Genomic DNA, 20,551 nt, shown 5'->3' with positions numbered 1-20,551 from the left:
CCTGTCATTCATTATTTTTTAGTTACAGTACACTTGTGAGCAGTGCAAGCTGATGATCCATTCCTCATTTGGGTGGAAAATTAACCAAGACCAGAAGGGAGAGACCTCGGGGGAAATAGATACAACTTTGAGATAAACTCTGTTTTGTTTCAATGTTAAAATTTAACTTTTAATACCTTTGCAATATTTACTCAACTGTCAGTGAAAAGATAAATCTTCTACCTCATTTCACAAGAGGGCAGCACTTTCTTTCAAAATTTAAAGTATGACTCTTAAAAAAATACAGTCAAGTTAACTTTTTGTCAAGAAGTTAAGCTTGAGTGGTTTGCAGGAGAAGGACCAGAACCTCTCTTTGAAGAAATTTATGAGTAAGAAAAGTACAAAATCTTTAGAGTAACTTGGGATCCTTTCAGCAAATGGAAATATCAGAATAACCCCTAGAATTTTTCTATTTGAAAATTGAATGAGATTAACTACTTGGGTAACTTTGTAAATATATGTGTCTGCCAAGATCATGGTTTTCTTTTCAATTGTAAATCACATTAAGGATGTAAAATTTTAATAAATTCTAATTGTATTCCTATTAATTAACAACTGTTGGACAATGATTGTATGCTTAGCATTCTATTGGTTATTTGGGGGACCTATAAATTCAGCTTTTTTCCCCTTTCTCTCAAAGAGCTTACTCCCTATTGGGGTTGGAGGGAAGATAAATTGACAAAACGCCCTGTAAATAAAGCAAGGCAGGATATGAGAAAGGTAGGGGATAGCAGTGCAGCATGATAGAGAGGAGTGCAATGAATTGGAAGTTGTTGAATTAAAGCTATAGCACAAGGCTTTGAGCAGAGCAGGGAAAGTGAATTGGACCTTGTTGACTGGATGAAATTTCCATGGCTAGAAAAAAGGGAGGCTATTGTTTAAGAGAAGAGAATCCTATCAATGGAGAAAAAGTAGAGTGTGTCTTGGAGAAAGTTAGAAAGGCATATCCTTGAGAATATTGTGAAGAAATCATGCCTGGCATGTATAGTGAGGCCACTAGCCATATGTGACTGTTTACATTAAAATTAAAATTAATTAAAATTAAACAATTAAAATTTAGTTCCTCAGGGGTACCTGAGTGGCTCAGTCTTTTAAGCGTCTGCCTTCAACTTGGGTCATGATCTCAGGGTCCTGGGATTGAGCCCCACTTTGGGCTCCCTGCTCAGTGGGGACCCTGCTTCTTCTCCCTCTACTTCACCCCTCTGCTTGTGCTCTCTCTCACTCTCTCTGTCAAATACATAAATAAAATCTTTTAAAAAAAATTTAGTTCCTCAGTCACACTAGCTACATTTCAGGTATTCAATAGCCATCCTACTCTGTTGGGCATCAAAGATAGAGAACATTTCCATCATCACAGAAAGTTCTATTAGATGCTACCTTACAGTTTAGATATTTTTGGGTTGGGATATGGAGAACATTAAAGAAAGGTAGAGAGCTGATATGGTAGTATCAAAAACTTTTGGATTTTAAAACTGTAAGCATGGAATGAACTTTTTATTTGTTGTTGCATGCTTTCTATGGACCAAACACAGTTTGCCAGATATAAGGTTATTGTATACATGTTCTAAAAAAGTCATTGTTAATTTACATTTGAAATTAGCTATTATTGTACTAGTTTTATAGATGAAACAATAGAGGGGGAGATAAAAGACGTGGCTTTTTGATTAAAGTAGTTTTTGAAGAGAATTTAGTTTGGTTTGTCATGCTAATTGGAAACAGAAGAGAATTTGAGGAGAGAGAGCTTCAAGAAGGATGGCTTGAATCAATTCTGTTAGGAGGTGAGTGACAAAACTGTAACAAGAGGGTATGAAACAATATTAAGACATTTTGATATTTAAATAGTTGGTCATTGAAGAGTATTCGTGATTCCAAGTTGTGTGAAGTCTAAACATTTTATGAGCTTATGTAAAGATTGTATGTATAAAATTGATTCATACAGATACATTCAGTAATCCAATGATTATTTTTTGGTTGTCTACTGTGTGTCAGGGACTGTTGTAACCTCTGGGGGTACATCAGTGAACAAAATGGGAAGAACATTGCTATTTCAGGAACCACTTCACTAATGTGATGGATATTTTATATTGCTTTTTAATATTTTTAGTAATTAGCGATCAGTGATGAACTTTTTTATAATTTATATATATTTGTTTTTAAAATTGTGTTTCTAATAATAGCCAGTGTTAACACTTTACGAGTTATGAACATTTTGGTGAAAATATACAGGAATATTAAGAACATACACATGCTTCTCAAAATAATCTATTGTAATAATAATATTTTTCAGAGTTTTTATTAATTTAGGGGGAATATATGAATACACTCCTGGTAATGCATAGAATTTTATTAAAGTCTCAATTGGGCTATAATTAAAATTATCCAACTATCAATGAATTTTTGTTGAAACTAATGACCAATCAACTATATAGTGCTGGTGAATGTCTTTCTTGATAAGAGTATTTGAGTGTTTGCTGAAGTGTGAGAGGTTCATTTTACAAAGAAAAATCAAAGTCTAGACAAGGGTTCAAGTGTCTTTTTCTGGGTCAGGCAGCTAGATAAGTATTATTACAGATCAAATCACAACCCAGGTCTCTTGACTCTAAGAGTGTTATTGTTTCTTATTTATCCCATGAAAGATATATTATATTAGGGCTGGGATGTAATAATATAAATAAGTAACCTAGTTCATATGTAACATTATTACTTTCTCACATTATTAAGATGGTTCTATATTGCTTTTCAGACTATTATAGTAGTAGTAGGATCTGATTCATAATTTCTAGTGAGAAAGTTATGTTCTAATGATATAAGTTCTTGTCATTCTGAGCCATAATCATTTCTGTAAGAATATGTAGTGTTGACTGAAAGGTAGTTGAGAGGCATTTAAAAAAGAATGCCACAGCTGAACAGAGCAACCAATGGCTCTGGGTGTGGGAACAGAGATGGCTGGGATGAGTCAAAGAATATTGAAACTCCTCGAAATATCTTGTGCAACGTTTAGATTGCATTTAAGTTTGCTAATTTATTTCATATTTTCCAGTGTTTTGCAGTCTTTGTAGCATCCTTAATAACATGCATCATGTTTTGAATCTACTAACCAAAGGTAGACTTTAAACTTCTCAGTGTATACTTGGTTTTTGCACATTACCAACAGTCATTCTAGTGATCAATGAATCTAGTGATCAAGATGGGTGTTACAAGTCTGGTAAAAGAGGAATTATAATTGAAAAATGAGATCAATTTTATTATATGGCTCTCATTAATTATAAAGGTATTTCTGAAGTGATATTTTAAAAATATTTGTGCAGTAGCAACATCACTTGGATATTTTTTCAGCTTCCCAAGCTTACGATTTTTATGCCAGTACTTGTCCTATAAGCATAAATACTAGTTCAGTGTGGTGCTTTTAAAGGCTGTATTACATTGTAATAATCCCATATTTTTATTTTAAAATTAAAACACCTGGCAGATCAAATTCTGGATTTATTTGCTTATTTAAATTTAATTAACTAACATATAGTGTATTATTAGTTTCAGAGGTTGAGTTCAGTGATTCATCAGGTTCATATAACACCCAGTGCTCATTACATCACGTGCAAATTCTGGATTTAAATTGTGCTTTGAATTCCTTGGTTTGGCAAAGTTAAAGTAGAGCTAGAGGTTATTACCCCCCCCGCCCCCCGTTAGTAGATATAGTCCTAAAGAAGACTGTGGCTGACCTCAGGGTCTGATGGCTGTCTCAGCCGTAGCGATACATCTCCTTTTGGTAGAGCAACTTTCACAACACGTGACGCATACTTCTCCAGACATGAGAAGCAGGGCTGCCTTCCTCCTGTTTTATCTCTAGCTACTGTAACTTAGATCCATGAACAAAATTGCTAATTGTATTGTACCATCTCTGTAGTCAGTAGTAAACCCTGGCACTCACTCGGCCAGCCCCCTAGGTTGGATCACAATGTAGCTCAACTTGAAAGATTAAATGATGCTTCAGTTGCCTTGAGCAAACCAGGCTAGATATATATATATTTTTTAAAGATTTTATTTATTTATCTGACAGAGAGAGACACAGCAAGAGAGGGAACACAAGCAGGGGGAGTGGGAGAGGGAGAAGCAGGCTTCCCACGGAGCAGGGAGCCCGATGCGGGGCTTGATCCCAAGACCCTGGGATCATGACCTGAGCCGAAGGCAGACGCCCAATGACTGAGCCACCCAGGCACCCCAAGGCTAGATATTCTTTTGTGGGTATATGTCAATTGATTTTATAAACATTCCCAAAAATTATATATCATAGGATATCAAGTATGAGATAACAAAGATACCAGTTTCCTTGGAAAGAGAATAGTTTGAATTGTATACTGCCTATTTTAGACACACAGTTATTATTTAAGTAAGCTGGAGTTACTAGTTATTGAGTAACTTACAAGAACAAAAAGGCTTTGTCTCCCCTTTAGAAAAGTTTACCATTGACCAGCCCACTGCCGTTGAAGGCGTATTTCTGTTGAGGGCTGATTTGGTAGAATGTCAGACCATCTGGCCCCTAAAAACTTCTGAAACTTTCAGAAGCAAAAATGATTGTGGTGGCATTTACCTTCAAATCTAATTATGCCACCATTAAAACAAATAGATATCTACCCAGAAAGATAAATGTGTTTTAGTTGGGAATTTCCCATCTATTTATTGATTTACTTTTGTGTGGAAAAAGTATCTTGTGCTTGTAGTAAAATTTTCATGCACTGTAAAATACTGAAAGTGTCCTATTCAAGACACTCAGATCTCCAGTCCCTCTCTCGGAGGTGACTGTCAGTGCTATCTTCTTAACACATCTTTCCAGAGGTATTATCTGTATCTCATGCAATGTACTTTTGCATAACTGTATCAACCCCCCCTTTTTACCTATCCTATATACATACATGTATAGTAGGGATTATTTCTTATGAGCACATAGAAACCATCCCCCTCTTTTCCATAGTGGCACAGCATTCTGTTGTGGGAAATCTGCCATAATTTATTTACATAGTTGTCTGTTGATGGACATTTAGATTGTTTTCAGCTTTTTGCTATATCAGGTAGGACTTACTGAGCATCCTTGTACCTATGTGTACATATTTGCAAATTAGATTCCTAGGGATAGCATTTCTGACTCACAGGTTATAGACATTTTAATGTTTGATGAATATTGCTAAATTATCCCCCACCCCTCATTTGGCAGATTTTTAAAAGTCAGTTCTGCTGCTTCTAATAATCTCCAGGAAATGTAATGGCTCAACTTAAATCTATCAAACATAGGAATTCTTCATTCTGTGATCAGCCTATTGATTTTATTATGAGCTGCATAATACATTGTCCAGGCTCACTGTCTATCCAGTACTTTATCAAAAACTTTTGGGAAATAAACAAAGACATAATGTAGAACTCATTGCTCAGAGTAAACATATGAAGGAAGTGAGATAAAAGTGCAGAAAGTAAATATAACTAAAGATACTCAGGGAATAAAAAAGGATGATGATAGACTGTGTCTTTTGGAGGAGCCATATTTGTAAGTCTAAATGGCTCAAATGGTGAATGTATTGACAGGTTATTGGTGAAACTAGTGAAGGTGAATCATGATGAGGGAGTCAAAGAAAGTTTGCGGTGTGATTTGGCAGAGAATTCCAAAATGGACACTAAGCAGGGAGATGGTAGGATCGTGGCGCAGAGCAGTGTTGAAGCAGGAACTATGCCTTGAATGGATTGTCCTGCAGGCATCAGAAAAGCCCCTCTGCTTAGGATGATACACAGAAGCATAGCTGGTCTCACTGGGTCAGTTTGAGCTTTCTCTGGGTTCACTCAATGTCCAGTTCCTTCAATACATATCCGCATTACAGGGACAACGCCCTCCTGGGGATAGTATCAGTTTTTTACTTGTGAGTAAAAACAGCACCTACAATTTTGATTTATCTTGACATGTTCACTGTTATTAAAATTTGTTTTTTAATTTTGGCTTTAATTTTCTAAATCTGGATAGCTGAAGAAAATTAGAAGAGCCTTTACAAAACCTTTAGAAAACCTGTAAGAATTTTCTCCAAAGCCTTCTGTGATTTAGTTGCATATCCGACAGACGTGTGCTGTCAATAGACATCTGGAATTATGAGGCTTGGCTGCCTGGGATGGTTTCACTCTTGTCTGATGCTGCCTATTTTTTAGGAAGGATATGGTTTTGAAACATTAACTTGTCTTGGCATTATTTTTGTCACCTCATCAAGTGCTCTCTGAATCATTAAATATTTAGAAGGTTGTTGAAGGCTGACCCCTGCACCTGGTTGGCGAATTCAGAAGCAGATCAACTGGCATTTCTCTTCCTCAACCCTTACCCCACCCATCCACTCCCCTTAAAAAGAAAAAGCCCTTTGTACCTTTTAAAATGTCTTGTAGAATCTTCTGACTGCAGGTCATGGAAATAAAAAAAGTATTGAATCTTTTTTCCTATGATGTGTAATTTTTATTTCGCAAACTGCCACCTGTATAATTATCAGAACAGATGACATTATTGAAGAGATGAACGTTAAAAATAATTCGTGTACAAAGTATATTGCCTGAACTTTCTGGGATAAAAGGAGAGTTCCGCCTTTCATCAGGGGGCTTGGGCCTCCATTTTAGATTGAACCTTCTGCCCTTTAGGGCTGTATATTACTTTAAATGGCTACCAGCTGACAGACTTGGTTGCTGGCTGATGTTAACTAGAGGGCTGTAATGTATCGAGAGTGGACTTCTCTTAATAGAACTACAGCAGCAACAGACAAGGAATTGAAATCTCAGATCATGATTTGGGTCTTGAAGCTATTTTATTTTTGAATTATAAACCCTGAGTTAAAAGGGTTAGGAAAAGGAGAATTGTGTTTGTTCTTTTCAAAGGCATTATAATCTGGATCTTTCCTTAAGTCCAAATGGGTTCTAACAAGTACATTTTTTGCCCCATGCCTCAAGCTCTTGATTTTGAATGAAGTCATGGTGTACTGATTTATTTGTAATCACCTATTGACCTCCATATGCTTCACTTTAGAGGTTCCCAAGAAGCTTTCTTTCCCCTTTTCTTTTCTTTTTATTCTTTATATTGACCAATGTAAAAAGAAACCCATTAGGTTTTGCATAGAAAACATACTTTAGATATCTTCACAGTTTTTAAAAATCTGAACTCTGTGTTTAGACTACTCTATGGGTAAGACATAAATTGCCTTTCAGCAAAGCATTTAGACTGCTCTTTTTGCTTATATTTGACTGAACCCTAGAGAATGTCTTGTTGCCTTGATAAAATTGCTAAATAAGTCATCTTTTAATAAATTAAATGAAATATAGTTTTTAGACATAAAAAGTTTTTAATTAGCCTAGCCTTTGAAAGTTTATGCCAAAACCATATATACATTTAGCTCTTTTCATTTTGGCAATGGAATGTGGTTTTCATTAAGTAATTTAGATTTAGATTTTATTGATTTCATCATTGAGTTTTCCCGTGCTGCTCTCGTGGAATTGCGTGTCCATGTTTGAGACATGGCTTATTTAGCTGGAGAATCCTAGCATATTCAGTATTGATCTGTTATAGAGATTAGCAGTATTGTGTTTTTTTCCACCTCTTGAGGATTAATGCACAATTTATTTGCATGCTAGTTTAGACTGGAAAAATGTCAACTACTTCAAATTTCATCATCTAATTTATTAAGTCTCTCTGGTGATGTACTGCTTACACTGGAGGCCTCTATTTCTTGTGTTAATGATTGCAGGATTATAAGAGATAATGTATCAAAGAGGTGCTTGGTAAAAATAGAAATGGCTGTGGAGATGTAAGGTGTATTACCAAGATGATATTTTGTATACAGAGTTTAAACTGAGAAAGTGTTTTTATTTACAGATATCAAACACATAACAGTAAAATGTGCTTTACAGTTATACAAGCAATTAAGTTTTATATTTTACAAGTCTCATTTCTAATGTATCACAGTTATCAAAAAGCACAGTACTTCTGAGTGATATATAAAGTTTAGCTATTTGAATTTTATAGAATATTTTTGGATTTTTACATAAACAATTTGTCTTTCAAACTTTACATTTTTAATGTCAATTACATGTCAGTAAAATAATATTTTAGTTGCTTTACAGTGCTTTAGTGAGAGTATAGTTACCCTGTTATTAAAATTAGGTGAGAATTAACTTTTTTTTCTTTTGAATGGTTCCGTATGGATCCACTGAGTATTTTTTCCCCTTTTCCTCCTAAAGAGGGTGTATTCATAGCTGTTTGTCAGTATCTTAGTTTTTGATATTTTACAACTCTAATTTGGGAGATTTATTTAAGTCTTTGAGCAGAGGATGTCTGTTCTGAGAATGGGTACAGGCATTTGCAGGGACGGTCAGAGAAGCTAGTGCTTGGTACAGAGACTAACTTCTGGACACTCCACTTTAGAATTACAGGTAAGAACATACTCTTCCCCTCTTTCTTTATCCTGTCTTTGTCTCTTCCAGGGCATAGGTACCTATCATGCTTTGGGGAAGATTCCCTGATATGCAGGATGATGCTCCTTTTCCCCGATAAAATTAGCCTTGTCTAAAGATAGAGGATATTGGGGTTCTAATAATAACCTATCATTCTTGCTCTGGTATAAGAACCTTTTAAATATAAGACTGTACTTTAGAGAAAGACTATGCTATTCTCTGTTGTTCCACAGAGTTTTTATTTAATTCATTCTTCTGATTTGTGCATGGGGGATTGCATGTTTGCACGTGTCTCTGATCACAATCATCCAGCACCCTGGGTGGTAGTTGGAAGTTTGCCCAGCTGAGAAAGATTGTTCTTTTTCCCTCTCTCCTTTATTTATTTATTTTTTGTGGCGGTGGTGCTGCTGGTGGTGGTAGTGGTTCCTTTTGTCTTGTATTTATGTAAAAAGTTTATTTGTTGCTGCTGAAAGATCTCAACATGTGGCCCCAGAGCCCTCACAGGTCTGGGTCAGCCTGGTCAGTTTCTGTATAAGTTTCTCTGCTCCATTTCTGATGATTGGTCTTCATGCTGATGTCAATGCTTTTTTGATACAAACTGCGCAGATTAATTTTCCTTATACAGCTCTGAATAATCATTATTTTATCATACTTGTTTCTGAAATTAATCGTGCATGTGTATAAATCTGAATTGGGCACTTTGAGGTGAAATATATTCCACTAGAAATCTCATAAAACCATTTTTCCCCCAGAGACATGTTGGTTTTATGAATAAATGATGAAAATATTTTAAAAGCTTGTTAAATTTTGTATAGATCCGCATATGTAAAACACATGCTATTAAAATACTGATATGAAAATAAGTTGGGAATGAAATGGAAAGAAAAGTGGTTTGCAAAACCAAAAAATAATAACCATATTGTATATTGTTCCGTGGTAGGTTTTTCTGTTCTGTTGTTAATGGAATCTCTTTCTCCATATGATCCAGTGCTGACAATTTTGATATTTAAGTAACTCAAATAGCCTTTTAGAAGATACATATTCTAATTTCAGGGTTTCTTTTTTTCCTTTGCTCTCTGCCCTGATGCAAAAAGTAAACTTAGTTGTATTAAGATTAACGTCATTCCATGTGTGATCATGTCACCTTTAAGAGCATTATATATTTATGATGAATTTCTGCACACCATGAGAGAAATATATTTCATATGGTCATATCTGTCAGACTTTTATTGGTATACTAAATAGCTATGTAATGCAAAAAGCAAAACCACATTTTTGCCTTGGAATGATGTCCATAATATCAGTGCTGAGAATATATCATTTGGATTGAACTTTGTCCTTTAAAGCAAATTTACTTAAAACTTCATAGAAGTGTTTTTGTGAATGGCAGGAAAAATTTAACATCAAAATTCAACATTGAAAGTAACTGGTTATTACTCACATTTTGGGTATTTTCACTTAAATTTTATTTCAGAAATAAGCAAATTCTCCACATGGAAACAGTCTGAGTGACTTTTAGTAGTATCAGTGAGATAAACTTTCCCTTAAAGTATTTTCCCCATCACTTCACTGTTAAAACCTTTTTAGAAATAATACAGCTGATCACACATATTTTGTTTGGTGTTTTGTGTTGTTTTGTACACCCACCCCCTTTTATTTTCATGGGTGGGCTCCAGAGTGGAATATGGATCCCATGATCTGTTCGGGGACCGAGACAATTGGAGAGATACCACACTGCAGTTTGGGGAAGGGAGGCCTCCAGGAAGTGGGAGTGAGCTTCACTTCAAACTGTGTGAAGGGTGGTGGAAGGGAGGATGCTGATTAAAATAATAAACAACCGCTGGAAAGAGAAGTGGATTACCACACTACTGTCAGATCAGTGAGGGGAACGGCGGAGCCGCCCCCCCCCAGCTGCCCTCCCCTGCCGCACACTCCACAGAGGGGGCCGGTAGATCTGCTGCGGGAACTTTTCTCTGGACAGATAGAACAACTTTTCAAACAACTTAGTTCTCTTGCACTGACAGCATCCCTTAGGCATAGCCTGACCTAGGGGAATGGACTGCAACTAGCTTGGTGGTTGCCATAGGAACGCAGGCTGCGGTGTCTGGGAGGGTGCAAGCCGGTGGCCTCTTGTCCGGTGTTTGGGTGTTTCTTCAGACAAGAGTACACTCCTTGCTGTTCGAACTCTTCATAAGTCATGCTCTTTGAAAACTGGCTCTTTACCCAGGATTTTTTTTTTCCTTTTTCTTTTTCTTTTTCTTTTTCTTTCTGAAACCAGTCTGAATGGAGGAAGTAGGTAATACTTGGCCTTTTTTTTTTTTTTTTTTTTTTTTTGCCTTCTCTCATGCAAGTTTCCAGGATATAGCTTCTTTTTGCTGTGTGTAATTGAGACCAAACTCTAAGCTTGGGGCCCAGGAGAGAACAGTTGTGGGCTGCAGGTCATTAGTGAGGTGAGCAGAAGGGAATCCTGGGCTTCCCAGAGAAAAAGAAGACCATGCCAGCCTCGTGGAACAGCGCTACCAGAAATTATAGAAGCAGGTCTATTCCTTGCGAACTCCGAAGTCCATGAAAAGACGGACCCACGGTGGGGTGGCTAAAATGTCCCAGCGCAAGCTTCTGCTGCTCATGGACCATAGCTCAAAGGCAAGGCTTGTAAAGGATTTTACAAAGGATTTTAAAGTATAGCCAGAAAAGATACGGATTTTAGAAGTTAGAAGCTGTTGTCTGAAGGAAGTTCACCGGAAAGATGTAGGCTTCAAGGGCTACTGGACGATGATTGGTTTGAACTGCAGCTTACGGGAATTGCTGACAAAATTTGAAAAGGTATGCAGAAAGTGGACTTCATGAATGTGCTATTTTTTTCTTCCTTGTCTGTTTTTTTATAACTATGCATTTACATGGCAGATACTCTATTGAATCTTGGATTATTTAATGTCTAAGGCGTATTTGATTTGATATCCTCTTTTACTTTTTTTTCAACTAAAGAGCAAATTAGCAATTCTTTCCTTTGGTCAGGAGGGCTTCTCATGATGCCTGTCAGTTTTAGAATTCTACATCAGAAGAGATCCTTTGTACTCAAGTCGACTGGTAATTTAATTGAAAGTTATTTTGGAAAGGAAAAAAAAAAAAAACCCAGCAACAACACTGGGTTTTCATGCCAAAGTCTGACTTCATCAGGCATGGGTTCTGTTTTCCATACCCCTCAGGTTCCTCTCCCTGCAGTTGGCCAACCACTGCCTTTCCCAGCCTGCTTTCTGAAGATTCAGTTCTGAGCTGGGAGAAGATGCCTCCCAGTGACAAGGGCACTTCTGATCTTAAACGTTTTCTTTTTATTTCTGAGTGTCTGTTTTATACGTGGAGTGCTTGCATGCACTGTGGAGCTTTAATGCTTGGATCATTAATTTTGCACTTAGTTCTTTTTTTCCGTAGGAAAGTTCTTGGCACACTCTAGGATTGAGCCCAGGCAGCCAAAGCTACCTTACATTTATAGTTAAACAAAACAGAAAACCTCAACGTGCTGCTCCTGGGCTTCTGCCCTTCCTTAGCCTTTGGATGCCAAGCACTTATCTTCATTCAACTTCCAGTATGTAAAGAAAAAGAAAGAAGTGAAGTAATTTCACTATGTGCATAAATCAATTATTTATCAGTTGTTAAAGATGTGCTCAGTGGCTTTCACAGTGAATACCCCATGGTTCGTTACAAGTACAAATATAAGCAAGACTGTATTGAGTCATTAAAGAATAATGGACTTTTTCTTACGAAAACTACAATTGCCAGAGGAAAAAGGCATAAAACCATGTCATTTGAAAAATTTAGAAGCTTTTCCAAAACAATTGCAGTCATTGCTTCCCTCCTGGTGATTTAGAAACAGTGTGGTGGGAAGAGTATGGAGAAAGAAGAATGTAGCTTCTCCTCGCTGGAGGCTCCCCCCCACCCCCCATCTCTCCTACACCCCAACTGTAGTAGTAAGGATTGTAACACAGGACTGTACTTTGACCTCTCGCTTTAATATGTTGTTAAGCACCTAAATTCCTGAGAATAGGGATGGTTCCCAAATGCTCACCATTTAAAAGGGGCAGAGGAGGGAGAGAATATCTTTTTTATGGCAGCTGGGAACAGCAGGTGACAAACTTTATGACCATAAAGAGGTCTGTTAGCTTGGTTTGTATAGATTTGTCTGTTTCTTCCTAAAAAGGTATAGGGCATATGTTGCATGAATAATTCATTACTTAGACCCCCTGAGAGGCAGTAATTGTGGGCAATAGCTGGACTTTTGTATTGTAATTGCTGCTATTAGTCTAAAAGCCTAGGTCAGATACCAGAGGTCAGTAACCTGCCTCAGTCTTCTGGCCATTTTATTGGCAAAGTTACAGGTTCTGGTCATATTAGTATATTTCCTCTTTTAACTCCCAAATCTTACTGTCTGCCTGTTTCTTATTTTAGTAGTTGAGTTGACAGTAAAAGAAGTCTGCTGGCTTATTCCTATCAAAGGCTTGATTTGGGATTTTTTTTTTTTTTTGAGACAAAGGCAAACTCAAAGAAACAGTCTTGCTACCACTCACAGTCCAAAGTTCTCCGTGTATTTTTACTTTTGTGTTAGACACCTTTATAAAAATCTATGTGAGAGTTAATCTCTTTGCCATATTTCATTTGTAGAAAGTTGTCGCACATGAATATATTTTTCTCCAAGTCGACTATTTAAAAAAAATCCTTTGTGTATTTTCACAAAAGCTGTCTCATATAGCTTTTGCTACATTGATTCATTGCCAGGAAAACTGGTGTTATGGAAAGGTACCACTACCTCACACCTCTCAAATACAACTGCCTAACTTCCTCCAGCTCAGAAAGCAATAATACCATTTTTAGGGAAGCACCAGGGCCTACTGCTGTAATGCAAAAGCCACATGATACCTTCAGAAGCTGAATAACAATCTTTCCATAGATCTTTTACTCTCAATTCCCTTAGACCTGTCTTTTCCTCAGTACTAGTGATCTGCTTCTTGAGAAAATACTGACCGTAGTGATTTAACACTTGTCATGCCAGTGGTTGAAATTCTGCCGTCTGAGGTTTAGCCAAAAGGTAATTTTGCTGTGCTCCTGAAGCCATTTCAGGCTTTAAGAACACGAGGGTCCACAGTTGGGATGTGATGGGTCTTCCAATGATGGTTAATCTGAAAAATGGTAGACTGCTCAGTAATTGAAATATCCAAATGACTGCAGATCTTCACATAACTTCAAGACAGCCCTTTATTTGTGAGAGCAATTGAAAGGGGGTGTTATGGTTGACATTTTTGCATTTTAGAGAAACCCAGTGGTCTTGTGATTTATATTGAGTATCTGTTCATACATGAATGTTTGACACATGATTGCAATCTGTAATTTGGTTATCAAGTCTCAAAATGGGTGATGCCAGGATTGGTTTTCCAGCAAAGGCAGGAAGGACAAATTACCCTTGGTACTCATTCCTAATCTCTTAGAACCAGAAAAGACAGTGCTGAGCATCCCCGGGAATCCAGAAGGCAGGAGGCGTTCTCTACTGTTCCCTCAAAGTGACATCTCAGCAGGGATCAGGAAATCCCAGCTGACAGAAACCATGGGGACCCCAGAGTGGTCCTAAAGAGGAGGTTGAGACTGGAACTTCTTATCGACAGAGGATGACCTTGTGGCAAGATATGCCTGCCAGCAAGCAGGCACTTTTCATCTAGCCCAGGGAGGAGGGGGGAGATGCTGACCATGTGCGCAGCTTGATTACTCAGGCCAGACTCACAGTTGACTTGGCACAGAAAGTTGGTCCACCAGATCACCTCTCTGAAATCCTGCCTATGAGTTGGTTTTAGTGCCCCCCCTGATTTTAGTCAGTTAATTTTCTCCTTGAAAGTACTTCACAAAGGAATTATCTGATGGCTTCAGTGCCCAATTGTACTGTTATACTTGAGCCATTTGCATTGTATACTGTCTATTCGATTTACTTAGGAGTCACAGAAGATAGAGTAATGGACAGTTGTAGCTCAGTGACATTTTGAGTGACTGTTGTGTTTTATTAATTTATGCGGTTCTACTGCCAGGTGATTAATGATGATAATTTTCTAATGGGGTGTGTGTGTGTGCATGCAGATGTCTTTGAGTAGTTACTACTCTCTTGGTGAATCCTTTGGGGAAGATGACTTCCCATAGTGACAAAGAGAAGGCACGCAATGATTAATTTCCTTTATAGCATTTACCCCTTTAGGATGAGTACTTTTAAAAATTATAATTTGAAGCTGTATTTTACTGCTAAATTTGCAATGTTTAATTTTAAAACAAATGTGTACATTAAGACACAGTAAACTTCCAATTCCAAGGTCTATTCATTTGTTCAACAGTTAGCAAATATTTATGAAGTGCATAGTATGTATGTACCAGGCACTGGGCTGAGTGCAGGGATGGAGTGGGGGCATAGGGTAGACATACCCTCATTGAGCTTGCGGCCTAACGGGAGGATACAGACCTTAAACAGGGAAAATGTTTTACTACAACTGTGTGATTGAGCAAATGTAGAGGGAACTACGAGAGTAACAGGTAGCCCTAATCTTAAATCCAGGTGCAGAGAAGTCTTTCCTGCAGAAATGACATTTAAACTGGGACTTAAAAGATGGGTTTGAGGTTAATGTAGGGGCATGTGGATGGGGGGAGGAAATTGAGAGCTTGCTTGGTGATAGGATAGATCAAGAGGTGATCTGGTGGACCCTGGAGTTGGGTGCTCCAGGGTTATAGTTTTAAACACTTAACATGCCATATTTTTCGGTTTTTAAACCTGTTCAGTTTTGATTATACTATCTTATTTGGAGAGTTAAGGTAGGGCAGTAATTTGGCCACATGAAACATTTAATAACTGCCCCTAAGGAGCTTGTGTTCATGTCGATCAAACCTGCGCACTCCAGGAGGGAGGCCACTGTATTTCAATTCAAGGATCTTAATATGTTTCAGTAACAACTGGTATAGAATCAAGGACTTGGAACATTTTTTTTGGTTATGAAAGATATTTTGATTAAAAGCAGTGTTTGCTGTGTTGGAATTTAAACTGTAGTTTGTTTATTGATTCTTTATCATTGCAAGTTGGCTTGTTCAAATTATCTTGGAAGGGCAGTTAATTGTGAGCTTCTTCCACCTAGTAATTTAACTTTTTTCTACTCTGTTGTCTAACATATTTATAATCATAGATAATGGGAAAAGAACATTACTGGCATTGATTTCTTACTTTATAAATGCTGCTATAGACCAGGTAATACTACTTTCTATTGTCTGTCAAATGTGATTCCATAATTATTGAGTGATTAAAATCTATGAGATTAGTTGAGTGAAAATGTAGTTTATAAATAATTAATTGAATAATGTATTGAAATTAATAAATTAATCATAATAATTAGTTGAATAATTAATTACAATTACTCACTATCCCAGAAGCTTCACAAAAGCTTCAAAGCATATTTACATATCATATGATGAACTTTGATGATGTTATTTGGTTGTATTATTTTTAGGTAATATCTGACTTCTTAAAGTTATGATTCCTCACTTTCAAAACACAAATCTCTGGCAACAGTCCCACTGAGCTCCTGTTAATCAATCCTGAACTGTCTCTGAATTCCAGTCTTGTTTTTGAAAGGAACAGCGGATTTCTTTTCCCCTAATGGTTAACTTTGTTGATTTAGCCCGAGCCTTGGGATATGGTAGGGAAGTCGTTGCTGACCTCACTTTTTCACCTTCAGGAAAGGGGTTAGGACTCCTTCAGAGAAAACATTACTGTGGCCATGTAGGGTTAGGTAAATATGCCATGCAAAAATAAACCAAAATTATGTCAACAAGGTCCGAAGAGGATGAATCTATTCTAGCATTAATTCAGTTGTTGAAGAATTTCTAGGGGTACTATATTCTTAATCTCTGTTTCCTAGCAGAGGGCTCAAGCAGTTCTATTTATCATAATCCAAAGAAACATTTTTGCTCACATAGTTATAGTCACTACTTGATTATAGAACATTATAAAGAAGTAAAATATATGTGACATACATTGTAAAGTGTTGGCATATACTATCTCTATGGGTTAGATAATTAGAGAAATGTCCAGTTAAGGGCAAAATTGGTATGAAAATATCAGTTATCAAATAAGCAACTAAATAAATATTTTCCTTTATTTATGAGGTTAATTTTGACCTGGGTAGTAGATGTTGTGCACAAGTGAATCTCTGTGAGCTTCATAGCCATCTTCTGGAAGGCTGCGCTGACAGTGTACGTCTTAATGCTTTTGGTGTTTTCCTCTATCATCCTCCTATCCTAACCCCTGGCTTCTCCTAACCTTCTACATTCTGCTTATATTGTTAGAAGGTATGTTTCAACTGAATCCTTAGATATCCCTTTGTCTATTTTTAAATGTTAGTTCAACTGCTTGAATACTTTGCTTTGGCCTCTCTGTGCACATGACCGGCTCATGTTAAATGCTTGGGAGAGCATTGCTTTGTGCTTCTGCATGGATTACATTCCCATAACTAATCATCAGTAACGATTTTGTGCTGCTTAATGTTCAGAATGGCTTGCAGGTGACAGAGGTAAGCATTAGTAGGGCAAGTCCCTCAGCTATGTGGTGAAAGTAAACCCACCTTCATGGAATTTCAATTTATTTTAGCATTTGGTGCTACATCAGGGTCATGATCTAACAGCTTCCTGTGCTGGCATTTTGATTTTAAAACCAGTGCATCATTGTACAATCATCTATGAAGGAACATAATTCATTAACTGCATGTAATTCTAAATTTCCAGTGAAAGATTAGGCAGGGCTTTGCAGTGCAAGCATCTAAGTAATTTTAGGTTCCCATATTAAATTTTTTTAAATGAAGAGATTAAGCAAAATGATTACTACACTTCCTTCCAATTGTGTGATTGTCTGATTTTCCTTGGTATTGTATTGGCTAATATGCCGATCAAAATGAACTAGATACTTTCATTCACGCATTTATACATTTATCTATCTACCTATCTCTGTTTTATGCTAAGCTCATTCTGTGTAGCAGAGACCATGAAGAATACAGAATAAATATTAAGATGATTTTTCTGACTTTAGGAGCTTTTAATATATTTGGCCCAGTAAATATGCCATCAAATGTTACATAAAACAAAATAATGTATGCTGATTTCGTTGATCACTTTCTGGTTGTTGATTTTTTTTTCCTAATTTTTGTGGAGGCTCATGTGTGGAAGGGTTTTTCACATACCAAAATTTACATTCCAGTATGAATATATGATGACTGGTAGTCCTCTTAACCAAGACTTGATAGAAATACCTACAATCATTGACTGGCCAGTGATGCAGCTCTGTTCTACTCCATTTGTCTTTGTGGCTGGGTTGGGAAAGGCCTCACTTGACTGGGTATCAGGAGCCAAATTTGCTTTATGTTCTTGGTATACAGATTTACTGATGTAAATGTTGTAGAATACTTTTGTGAAACCTGAAATAAAAACTATTTGTGGATGTTAGTACACTTCTATCTTCCTACTTCTCTTGACTATGAAACGAAGCAAATATGTCAGGCTACTTCAGGAAGTAGTGGTTTGAAGTTCCCTTGTGATTTTGAGTGTGGTTCATTGATAGTGTTTAGGAACCTATACAGGAAATTTGAGTCCAGATTCATGTAGGCAGTAAAGAGCAAAGAGATGCCTTGCTCAATGTGCTGTTGAGCTGCTGCTTCTTCTTCTTTTTTTTTTTTTTGAAGATTTTATTTATTTATTTATTTATTTATTTATTTATTTATTTATTATTGTGTTCAGTTAGGCAACATATAGTACATCATTAGTTTCTGAGGTAGTGTTCAACGGTTCATTAGTTGCGTATAACATGCAGTGCTCATCACATCATGTGCCCTCCTTAATGCCCATCACCCAGTTACCCCATCGCCCCATCCTCCTCCCTTCTGCAACCCTCGGTTTGTTTCCTGGGGTTCCAAGTTTCTCATGGCTTGTCTCCCTCTCTGATTTTTTCCCATTCAGTTTTCCCTCCCTTCCCCTGTGGTCCTCCACACTATTCCTTATGTTCGATATATAAATGAAATCATATGATAATTGTCTTTCTCTGATTGACTTATTTCACTTAGCATAATCCCCTCCAGTTCCATCCATGTAGATGCACACGGTAGGTATTCATCCTTTCTGATGGTTGAGTAATATTCTATTGTATATATGAACCACATCTTCTTTATCCATTCGTCTGTTGAAGGACATCTCGGCTCCTTCCACAGTTTGCTATTGTGGACATTGCTGCTATGAACATTGGGGTGTACGTGCCCTTTCTTTTCACTACATCTGTATCTGTGGGTTAAATAACCTAATAGTACAATTGCTGGGTTGTAGGGTAGCTCTATTTTTAACGTCTTGAGGAAGCTCCATATTGTTTTCCGGAGTGGCTGTACCAGCTTGCACTTATTTATTTGAGAGCATGCACATGCAAGAGAGAGAGAAAGAGAGAGCTTGCGAATGAGGGGGGGGGGCAGAGGGAGAGGGAGAAGCAGACTCCCCACTGAGCAGGGAGCCAGATGCAGGGCTTGATCCCAGGACCCTGAGATCATGACCTGAGCCGAAGGCAGATGCTTAACCAACTGAGCCACCCAGGTGCCCCTGTTGAGCTTCTTGAGAAAGATTTCTATCATGCATATGTATAGCATGAGCTTAAAACTATTGATCTTTAAATCTATCTCTTTAGAAGTCTTGAAATGCATTTCAGGACACGAGAATACAATAGTTACATCCTAAAGAATAAGGACTAGGTTCAGGAGATGACACCAAAGGACCTTTCAACAGAACTTTGCTTACCTTTTTCTTTCTCACCAAGAATTTCTATTTAAAGCATCCCAAACTGAAATTATATTGAGATTGCCATTTTATGCACATAATGTTGTCCAGCCTGAGCACCTTGAATCAGGACCTGGCTCTGTCCCTTGCTCCCCTGTTGGTGTCAGCTCTGCCATCTGTGGAATCGAGGGGCTAGTGAAATGCACAAGAGTCAACAAACTGAGAGTTTTGTTTGGTGGTGAACACCAATTCTGGATGTACCTAGATCACACTTTGCAGGTGGACCTGATTTGGCTTTGTCCTTAGCGTCAGATACTAATAGGTTTGCAAATTTGGAGCATAAATTTTGCAGAAGCTGTCCATCAAACTCTGTTCATCTTACCCCTCCTCAGATCTGACCCTATTCGTGTCATGTTAGACATCACAAATCTTCTCAGAAATTAGAATACAGCACTTCTGCCCTTTAACCTCTTGGAAATGACACCTTCCTACCATGCTTATTGTATAGTGAGGTGCAAAAAGCCTTTCTTTCCATGTGTCCTTCTGGTTAGTCTAGGCCAGTAGATACAGGAAGAACAATCTTTTAGATCTCAGCCTGTAAGCATTGGTTCTTGATGGATTGCTAATCAGGAATGATTTCTAAATTAATGAAAGCATTCCGAGTATTTAAAAAATTTCTATTTACTTTTTCATCATGCTCATTTGGAATTGGGAAACTTAAGACGAGTGGGGCTTATAAAGGAAAACTGAAGATGAGAAAGGTAATAAAATTATGGTGTTTAAGAGTTTATTCTCCTTTTACTAATTTAGATTCATTACCTGAAATAATTTTTTAATTTCTGTCATAAGTTACCTTAATATTCATTAACAGCTAATGTCATAGAGACTAACTGCACACCTTCATGGCCCTCTTAGGTGCTTACTCTTCTGTTTGTAAGTTCACACTCATTTATTGGATGATAGTGATTGTCACACTAGAGTTAGCTACAACTAGCTTGCTTTCATTTTATTCGGGAAGAAAAGACGATTGCCAAATTGATACAGATAATTGTGTTGATAACCTTGTAATGGAGAGTATTAAAAAATTGATAAAGACCCTCTGTATTTTAATCTTAAATTTGTTATGTTTATCTAATTACAAAAAGAAACCCTGTTTTTGTAGAATCTTGGAAACTCAGAGAAGTGTATAGAAGAAAACCAAAATCACCTTTAATTTTCTTGTACAGAGATTATACTA

At 37.2% G+C, this 20,551-nt stretch overlaps 1 protein-coding gene across 13 annotated transcripts in view; it reads left to right on the top strand.

The window, feature by feature from the left end:
- Positions 1–20,551, top strand: part of UTRN (utrophin) — a 500,526-nt gene that overhangs the window by 326,521 nt on the left and 153,454 nt on the right. The window lies entirely within an intron of this gene.

The sequence above is a fragment of the Zalophus californianus genome, chromosome 7 (genome assembly GCF_009762305.2).
Source record: "Zalophus californianus isolate mZalCal1 chromosome 7, mZalCal1.pri.v2, whole genome shotgun sequence".
Taxonomy (NCBI): domain Eukaryota; kingdom Metazoa; phylum Chordata; class Mammalia; order Carnivora; family Otariidae; genus Zalophus; species Zalophus californianus.
The sequence above is the reverse complement of the archived record's forward strand: the minus strand, read 5'-3'. Positions and strand labels throughout refer to the sequence as shown.